This window comes from Sinocyclocheilus grahami, unplaced genomic scaffold, assembly GCF_001515645.1.
Source record: "Sinocyclocheilus grahami isolate Dianchi unplaced genomic scaffold, SAMN03320097.WGS_v1.1 scaffold6.1, whole genome shotgun sequence".
NCBI lineage: Eukaryota > Metazoa > Chordata > Actinopteri > Cypriniformes > Cyprinidae > Sinocyclocheilus > Sinocyclocheilus grahami.
The window spans coordinates 3,647,886-3,658,592 of record NW_015505185.1 but is presented as its reverse complement, the minus strand read 5'-3'; the positions used below and the strand labels follow the sequence as shown (position 1 = coordinate 3,658,592).

General features: G+C 37.6%; 1 long non-coding RNA gene across 1 annotated transcript in view; it reads left to right on the top strand.

Moving 5' to 3' along the window:
* Window positions 1–712: 712 nt before the first annotated feature.
* Window positions 713–10,707, top strand: part of LOC107588385 (uncharacterized) — an 11,322-nt gene continuing 1,327 nt past the window's right edge. Inside the window, exons 1-3 of the long non-coding RNA XR_001609571.1 lie at window positions 713–948; window positions 1,105–1,218; window positions 4,954–5,114. This is a non-coding gene — a long non-coding RNA (uncharacterized lncRNA). The remainder of the gene's footprint in view (window positions 949–1,104; window positions 1,219–4,953; window positions 5,115–10,707) is intronic.

Sequence of the window (10,707 nt, the reverse complement as noted above, 5' to 3'; positions counted from 1 at the left end):
AAAGTTTATGAAAGTGTCACTCCATAATACAATAGCAAAATATATAAATATGTATAGTATTTTTATGTTACATTAATCAGTATTTAGCACACCTTCCTAAGGAAAGGATGGACCAGAAGACATTGATATTACTAAATGATATTTAGACAGACTTAAAAAAGTTCCAGATCTATACTTGTGCCCTTATTATTTCAGTTATTTTGCCTTTAATGTAAATAAACATGTGCAAACAATATACTTGCTCTTGTTAATTTATTTGGATGTTAATTACATTGTGCAGCTGTCTCTTTAATACCGCGTGGTTTATACCTACATGTTGCTGCTGATTGGGCTGCCATGTTTGACACACCCACCAAACAAGAGAAAACGCATCTCAAACCCCGGTGCACACCGTTTCCAGGAAACATGTCGTTCAAACCGGAAACCGTAGCAAACCGGTGCACACCGGTTTGAGCTTGAACTTGCCCCAGGCCACTTCTGGCAATGACTCGGCTCGGTTCAGTCATAGACGGTTACAATAATATAGCAATAATGATCATAAAACTGTTTTAAACTGACTTAATACCCTGACAGTATCTTACAATGTTAACTACATGTTTAATATAGTGAATTTGTCAAAAACAAAATATCTGCGGTCAAACTTAAATAATAAAACAATATTTAAAGTGCTTTATAGGACAGAACATTCTCTAATATTCATAACAATAGCAAATCTATTATGCAACGCAGCAGGTCATTCTTTTATACGCTTATTTGTATGCATTTTCAACGCGCTTCATTGCGCACTAGGCGATTCATTACAATAGTTAACTCGCGCAGCGTGGGCGGAGTCTCGTAGCTGTGCTCGTGAGTGCATGTTTGTGCGGTTTGGATGCAAACAAAACAATGGATTATCATTATTTACCAAGAAATGTGGATGTATGGGGTCATTTCGATAAAGCAATACTGGTAAGCATCGTTGAGCATTTAATTTTTATTATTATTTTACTAGCACAGACGCTCATAAAGGAACTTGCAAACAGACTGCAGCGAACGCGGCTTTCTTGTTTTGCCCGAAAACGTAAGTTAATAAATAAAATATATATTTTTCATCTTTGATCTAAGTATGTGGGTCTAGAGTGTTTACGCTGCAGAAAACTTTGATGAGCAACACTATGATCCCCAAATACACAGACGAGGAAGAGGAGGATGATGACGCTCCAGCATACAATGAGAAAGGTTTGTTTGAATTTTTAGTTTCCACGTTCTTATTTGTATGCAATTGCAATAAGCAAACGTTGTTTTTGTTCCATATTACTGAAATGACGTGAGAGAAGATGTTGTTTTCAACTAAATACGCTAATAATAAGCTAGTTTAAGTGATTTTAAGACGAGAAATGTACTGCAATTAGTACTGGGCGGTATACCGGTTCATACCGAATACCGGTGTTTATTTTTGTTATGATGTGAATTTTTAAAATACCGAAAAATGTCATTTAAACAACGTTCGGATCGCGACACTGTTTGAAAGGGATCCCTTTTCACTGTTGCACTGTGGTGAGGGAACAGCTGTATGTGTTACTAAGCGTGAAAGTTCCGAAACTGAATCTGTAGAACTAATAGAACGTGATGACACCGAAGAACTCATCCACAATATCCACATTGACTGCCACAAATATCCACCGCCCCCTGCCATCAGCTCACACACACGAGCACGACTTTAGCACTAGCACTAGCAACTTTCAGACCCTTTCAGCAGCTTTTTTTTCATAGAATATTCATACTGACAAACCTAGCGACTTTTTTGGATAAACTTTAGCTATGGTTCAGTTGGAAGATTTCGCCAGTGCTGTCCCACGAACGCGAGGTCTGACTTTCCAGGAGAAGTGTCACCTCTCTCGGCATCTGTTCTGTGCAGTCAGTGAGCGGCAGAGAAGCAGCGCATTCATTTGGCCTCACCGTATGGAGAGCCAAACCTGCAAAAACAAAAAATAAATAAATACACAAATGAAAAAGTCACTTTTGCCGTTCAACAGAGCAAGATACATAGAAAAATTGAGCCGTATTGTCCGTACAGTATCTGTGACTTTACAAACGACCCAATGGAATGGCCAGAGGTGTCATTCCTGGCACTCGATTTTCGCAAATCTAGGGACCGTCTCTAAAGTTACATAAGACATTGGTACACTTTTCTAACTTAAATAGCATTTGAGGAAAATTGCTTACAGTAACACAACCAACTGTGAAGTGTTCATGTAGGTCTCAGTGATAATGCACACATTTTAGATTTTTGATATTTATTAAAATAAACTATAAATTCATATCTACACTGTAAAAAACTTACTGTAGAAATTACAGTAACTAACTGACTACAGTTCACTGTAAAAAACAAAAAACAAAAAAAAAGAGAGATGAAAATCAACTGAAGAGAACTGTAAATTGACAGTTCATTACTGGCAGCAACCACAGCTGCCAGTATTCTACTGTTATTTTCAGGATGTCATGCCAGTAAAGCAATATGAATCGAACTGAGTTGAAATGAATAACTGATTACTAAGCAATTTGATTGGATTATTATCTTTCTTTCTTTTTTCAGATCGAATGCCATCAATGCAGGAGGTGGTTTCATGTGCCTTCCAATGACAGACAGCCAGTTCAAGAGAGCTCAAAAGGTTGACTGGAAGTGCTGCCTATGTAAATAGTTTTAAATTCTGCAAATCGTCTAATATATTACAGTTATTTAATGTAAAGTTTCAGGTTTGGGTTGGGGGAGGGCATTGGGAAAATTAAAAATATGAAGTTACACAGTTGTCATTGTTTTTTCCCCCATTGTTATTTAATGGAACTGCCAATTTTACAATTTGTGCATATAGTTTTACAGTAACTGAAAAGTGAAGCAAACCAATTACAGTAAACTTTACAGTATATTTTCTATTGTTTTAAAATGCATTACTCAAGAAAGGACCAAAAAATGAATACAATAATACAATATTTTAGTTAAACAATATTACACTGTAAATACATTTACAGCAAGTTAAATGACATGGTAAAATAAAATACAGTATTTTTGCTACAAAATAAAATTACAGTAAGTTGTGTGAACTGCTGCCAGTTAGTTACTGTAATTTCTACAGGAAGTTTTTTTACAGTGTAGATATGATTTTACCGTTTATTTTAATAAATATCAAAAATCTAAAAGGTGTGCATTATAACTGAGACCTACATGAACATGTTACAGATGGTTGTGTTACTGTAAGTCATTTTCCTCAAATGCTATTGAGCTTTAAATTGACATATTTTGTGCTTGAGCCCATATTCGTAAAGAAAAAAATTGCAATATTTACATATGATTTGACAGTTTGTTTTAATAAATATAAAAAATCGAAAAGGTGTGCATTATAACTGAGACCTACATGAACATGTTACAGATGGTTGTGTTACTGTAAGTCATTTTCCTCAAATGCTATTGAGCTTTAAATTATGATATATATTTTGTGTTTGAGCCCATTCGGTAGTGAAATAAACAACATATTTACATATGATTTGACAGTTTGTTTTAATAAATATAAAAAATCGAAAAGGTGTGCATTATAACTGAGACCTACATGAACATGTTACAGATGGTTGTGTTACTGTAAGTCATTTTCCTCAAATGCTATTTAAGTTAGAAAAGTGTATACCAATGTCGTATGTAACTTTAGAGACGGTCCCTAGACTTGCGAATATCGAGTGCCAGGAATGACACCTCTGGCCATTCAGTTGGGTGGTTTGTAAGGTCACAGATACTGTACGGACAATACGGCTCAATTTTTCTATGTATCTTGCTCTGTTGAACGGCAAAAGTGACTTTGCTAGGTTATACTGGATTTACACCGCGTCCCCAGCTATCACAAGACCCGACCAAGTCCATGGTTGACATCCTCTCATTAGCATGTTGTGCAGAGGAAAAATAAATGCGGAACTACATTCAGAAATAAATGAGTGATCAAAGGAAAATAAATGGGATGAGTTTAGCATTTCCTTAAACATTTTCCATTTGCCCACCAATTTATTTTATTTATTTGCCCAGTTTAATCACATGTTTAATTATTTCTATATGTATTTAAACAAGAATTTGTGTATTTATACACTCATTTATTTATTTGCATATTTATTTATTTATTTATTTGTGTATTTATTTATTTATTGTTTTTGCAGGTTTCGTCCTCCATAGCACCGCAGCTGACTCGTCAATAAATGAGTATAAAACAGCGTTTCCAAGCACCTGTCGCTTACTGATTGTTTGGAATTATAAATATGAGCGTAGTTCGTCTGTTAATATCACATGCACTTTTTTGTTTGTTGTTTTTTTAGTTTGTTACTCAGACGCAGGCAGTGGAATAGCCAAAACAACCGCATAGCCGCTCTTTAGTGTAGATGCATGTTGGTTTTATCAGACGATGCCGCGATTATAAATGAGTGACTCCTGGTTAACATTAAAAGGGGTCGTGTTTAGTCACTATTTAGTGTGGTATTTTTTGACAATATTCACTCATCATGACAGTAAAATAGGGCATTCTAAGTCAATATACTGCAGTATTTCCTCTCTCAATCAGTAGAAAATATGGTTAACACCCGGTCATGCATGAAAATAAAAATACCGTCATGTACCGTGAAACCGGTATAATTTTGAAAAATACTTTGATATAAATGTTTGGTCATACCGCCCAGCACTAACTGCAATCATATTAATATGCATCAGTATGCCTGAAATCATCTGCAATAGCTCTTACCAGTTGCTAAATGCAAGCGGACTGTACGTGTCATGTACAGATGCTCGGCCCTGCCGAAACACATGTAACTGACTACAACACAAACACAGCATCACAGTTATCACTTTAGATGCTTCTTCACTCACCATGTAGCGACGCACAAGAATAATTGATTATTTCTCTTTATGTGCCGCAAATTTCTTTTAATATTTCTGTTTTGTAGTAATCAAGAGAAGTGGCATCGCTGAAGAAATGGCAGATGTCCTCAGACACCTGTGAACACTGAGCAGTGCTTGGAGTCCAAGACAGTGGACATCATCTTTATTATACCGGTACTTCTCTGACTGGGCTAGCAAGGAGCAGTTAGAGTCAATGAGAAAGTTGGTAAGTTCAAGTAAATATCAGCATGACCATTTCACCATGTTATTTTCTGCAGCAACTGGGGGAAATCCTAACTGAAGGGACCTAATATTCCCAAAACTTTATCCATTAAGCAAAGAGCTGCCTTGATCTCACACAGCCTACATAGTGTACGTCCGAAGTCCTGCATCAAACAACTGCAATTGAAATGGGAATGTAAACACACAGCTTTCCTCAGGTATTTAATAGGCTATAGTGGTTTGAATTTTTGCTGTCACAGACAGATAGATGATATAGAGTAGACGACAGATAGATAGAAAAACATTACCCCATTGCCCACAAGAGGGAAGTGTTTGCTCATCTTTTAGAGCAATGTGCTAGTAATGAATGAAAACACTATCAACACGGTTACACTATACACTAGAAACACAGTAAACTCTGTGTGACACGTATAGGGCTACAATAGCCTACAAACTGAAATATATTTTGATTCTGACTTTACTGTTTGACAAATAGCTTAATATTTGTGCAATTAATCCAAATTTAATTAATCTCTGAGTTCCTCACAAACATGAGACTGTCCATAGTCTACATGATGTGTGAGAGAAAGATCTAAGAATAAAAGCTGGCACTAATGATGCCCACTCACGCAGAGAAAAATCAATTAAAATTGAAAACAAAGGCACAATAATCATAATAACTTATCTCCTGCATCCTGTTTTGCATATTGATATTACACAAATATTTGCACAGATGACAATAATTCATTCAGTAATTTCATGGCTCACAGTTTCCCATTTTAATGAAGGCAGAAAAATGATCTCTGGAACCAACAAAACAGCTTCATATAAATACTTCCACTCTGTGTGATCAAACAAAAATATATTGTGTTATATTATAATTAACTCTAATGAATCTTCTCGCTTTACCTTATGTCTTGTAGGGAAATATCACTGTGTGCAGTATCTCTCGAGCCTGTTTACACGGTGGCGTTCAACAGAGCGTTCTCCACACAAACACACCATGATACTGTCAAGTGCTTCCTGTACACTGACACCTCCATGTCCTTGCAAGGCTGAACCATGTTATAATAAGATTCAGGGTTACATGGTGGCACAATGCTGTCAAACCCCTTCCAAATTCCACCTTAAAGACCTCGTGGTGTTCTGTTTTTCTGCAGATATGATCAAACTACAGCTACAAATAGAGAGCCCTACAGCAAAAGTGCACATGCTGTATTGTTCCAGCTATACAGATTGTTGGGTCGTGTTTATCAAAATTTAAGCGAATCAGGAGGAACAGGAGGAAAATAGCCACTCATGCCTCCTTTTGCTGCTCTTTGGTTTTCTTCATTCAAGTCCATGTCATTTACAGCTACTCATTTTAAAGTGTAAATCGACAGAGCCTTGATGGTTTGGAGATGCAATTTCAACCGTTCTCTCCTCTCTCCTGCTGTCACCCATGCGTTATTAGATGCTTTTCCCCTTCTGCCTTTCTCACTGTCTATCTCTGACAAATCTCTGTGCATCTGACCAAGAGCTACGGCCTCTGCACACCAGCCTCTTTGCTTAAGATGTAAACGGTGAAGAGTAAATGGCTTTCACCATTCATTCTTCTAGTTATTCAGGCATATCCAATTCAGAAGTGTGCTTTATAAATAATTCTCTGCTATTGTGGCTTTTTCTCGGGTGACACTTCATGCCTTTACAGTGCATGTATACCACCTCTTTAGATGTATTGTATAGGTTTTGCTGTGTTTGATGTTTGAAGTTTCAAAGCCTTCCTTTTTTTTCCTGAGGTCCTTATCTCAAAGATCCAGCCCCTGCACCTTTGATAGATCTTGTTTGAAAAGCTCCTGCAAAATCTTGTTAGTCCTTGAATGTTCTTGTTAGATTTTTCCCTTTATTGCTTTTTGGCTGATTTTAGATTTTATTTATTTTTTAATTAACATGTATGGTTGATGCTGCATGTTTAATTGCACATGCTCACTTCCCTATTTTTACATTTAGATTTTAAGTGTACTTTTAAGTGAGCGTTAGATGACATCAAATGTAATCTTTAAAAATCTTATTAATTTAATAACACTATTAAATGTAATCACTAGCTAATCAATAAAATAAATAAAAATCAAACTTTTTTAAATGTATTATAATGTTGTGATACCTAAATTAGTTTTTAGCATTTAAAGGGGTCATATGATGCGATTTTAAATTTTTCCTTTCTCTTTGGAGTGTTACAAGCTCTTGGTGCATAAAGAAGATCTGTAAAGTTGCAAAGACTAAAGTCTCAAATCCAAAGAGATATTCATTATAAAAGTTAAGAGTTAACCACGCCTACCTAAAACGGCTCGTTCTAACATGCCCCCACATATCTACGTCACGATGTGGGAAGATTTGCATAACGCCAGCCAAATGTTCACGCAAAGAAAGAAGGTATAACTTTTATTCTCGCTGTAGTATTGTTGCCGCCGCCATGTCGTGAAGAGCTGTGTGTTTCGTTGTGAAAGCGAAACTACTTTGTTTGGTCTTCCAAAAGAGGATGATATCCGCTTCGTGATGCCTAGAGCTGATCTGTGCTGGTCGCTGAGGGAATACATCAACTTCGTGCTGTGGATTGCCGGATCGGCTTTCACCGTGGACGAAGCGGAGTCCAGTACGGGGTCGTCACATGTGGTTGCCGCTCCTTCGTCGAATCCACCCGCCGTGCTGTTCTCAAGCCCGCCCGCCGCCTCTGCTCACTCTAGCCCGGCCTCAGCTCACGCTAGGCTGCGGCTTCCGCTCACGCTAGACCCGCCGTGCTGTTCTCAAGCCCGCCCGCCGCCTCTGCTCACTCTAGCCCGGCCTCAGCTCACGCTAGGCTGCGGCTTCCGCCCACGCGAGGCCCGCCGTGTGTTTCGTTGTGAAAGCAAAACTACTTTGTTTGGTCTTCCAAAAGAGGACACGACTAGAAATCAGTGGTTAAGTTGTATTTACAACACCATTCCAGAACAGTTCAACCCAAATATTAATTTGTGTGCGTCACATTTTATGGAGGACTTTTTCCTGATGCTGGAAGAGTAGACTACAATGCCGGCTGTTCTGACTCACAGACTGTAAGTACGTTTTCATTTAAAGGATTTGCCACTGATGATTCAAACGCGAGTTTTGAGCAGTGTAGAGTAGCGTTTGTAGTTTGTCATTTCTCCGATCACAAATGCAGACATGGTTTTATGTTTACGCGGCGCGATGCAATGCAACGAGTAAAAAGACAGTATAAGTCATTATAATCAGTAATTATGTCTCCACTGGATGCAACAAATGCCTAGTTTATAATGGGTTTTAATGTTTTTGTCTCGTCGCTCCGGCCAAACACGGCATCAACAGTCTGGTGAGGGGCGTAACATTTCCTTCACATGCTTGAGGTATTTGGCCAATCACAACGCACTGGATAGCTGGCCAATCACAGCACACCTCGCTTTTCAGACCGATGAGCTTTGTAAAAATCGACTCGTATCAAAAAGGCGGAGCACAGAGGAGAAACAATAATGTACAGTATGTGGAAAATAAGTGTTTTTTTAACCTTAAACCGCATAAACGCATTTCATTACACCAAATACACAAAATAATGTTCTTTTAGCAACATCATAATGATCCCTTTAATACTTTTGAGCAAGAACTTAAATTGATCAAAGGTGACCGTAAAGACTAAAATAAAAAAATAAATAAATAAAGCTGTTTTACTGAATTTTCTATTAATTAAAGAATGTAAACATGTATCATGGTTTCCACAAATAATATTAAGCAACACACCTGTTTGCAACATAGATAATGGGAAATGTTTTTTGACCACCAAATCAGTATAGTAAAATGATTTCTGAAGGATTATGTGACACTGAAGTCAGAGTAGCAACGGCTGCTGAAAATTCAGGTTTGCCATCACAGGAATACCTAACATTAAAAGTGTATTAAAATAGAAAGTGTATTTATTTCAAATGGAGGTAATATTTCAAAATATATATTTATCAAATAATTGCAGCCTTCCAAAAGCATAAAAAAGTTACTAACCCCAAACTTTTTTAAAAGTATTGTGTAAGAAAGTCTTAGAATTTAAGTATAAGAAAGATAGAGAAATTTGATTCTCAGTGTTAAAAACACAGTAGCACAATGAATCATTAAAGTAGTAGTACACTGAATTGTCTTTATCACAAACAGATAAACTGTTTTTAATGTACTAAGTTAAAGTACATGATCTCTACTTTGTGTCCCTCAAGTGAATACTATTCTTTGGCTGTTATTGCATTTTTCCAGTTTGTTGACAAGGGGGCTATAAATAATTCATGTTTCTCTGAGGAGATGAGAGTGTGTTATTGCTTTTTGTCTTTTGTTTTTCAAATCCTCTCACACTACAGATATGTACAGATTGTATATTTGATGTCAGAAAGAAAGCTTATGATTTTACAGGCTATTTTTGTATGCATTGCTTGTGAATATTGTGAATATTGACAGAATCCACGGATCCACAATAAGCTAGATCAGTACTACATGACACTATGTGCTAGTTTGCTGATCATGTCACAGCTTTACATTTGTTCTTTATATAAGCTAATCTAACATCCATTTTATATGCATCTTCCTATATTGTCATGCTAAAATTAACAGCAGGGCAGTGAGAGTTCAGAGTAGGGCTGCACGATAAATCGCATGCAATATTTAACGCGCATCTTGTCAGAAAGCCAGTTCTGTAATCAGCGGTAAATCTCCATCACCTGCGGGCTTTCACATTGAGCAGCATTAACTACACAGAGCGTTGTTCACTGACGAGCTGCGCAAAAAATCGCGCGATTATGAACGTGGTTTTGCGCAACTCGTCAGTGAACAACGGCTCTGTGTAGTTAATGCTGCTCAATGCTGCTCAGGTGTTGGAGATTTACCGCTGATTACAGAACCGGCTTTCTGACAAGATGCGCATTCGATTTATCGTGCAGCCCTAGTTCAGAGCTGACAATAATAGTCACTGTTTCATCCACAGGCATATTTTTGTTTTTTTATATTCTACACTGAACAAAATTATAAACGCAACACTTTTGTTTTTACCCCCATTTTTCATGAGCCGAACTCAAAGATCTAAGACTTTTTCTATGTACACAAAAGGCCTATTTCTCTCAAATATTGTTCACAAATCTGTCTAAATCTGTGTTAGTGAGCACTTCTCCTTTGCCGAGATAATCCATCCACCTCACAGGTGTGGCATATCAAGATGCTGATTAGACAGCATGATTATTGCACAGGTGTGTCTTAGGTTGGCCACAATAAATGGCCACTCTAAAATGTGCAGTTTTACTGTATTGGGGGTCCAGGGGCCGGGGGTCCGAAAACCAGTCAGTATCTGGTGTGACCACCTTTTGCCTCACGCAGTGCAACACATCTCCTTCGCATAGAGTTGATCAGGTTATTGATTGTGGCCTGTGGAATGTTGGTCCACTCATCTTCAATGGCTGTGCGAAGTTGCTAGATATTGGCAGGAACTGGAACACGCTGTCGTATACACCGATCCAGAGCATCCCAAACATGCTCAATGGGTGACACGTCCGGTGAGTATGCTGGCCATGCAAGAACTGGGATATTTTCAGCTTCCAGGA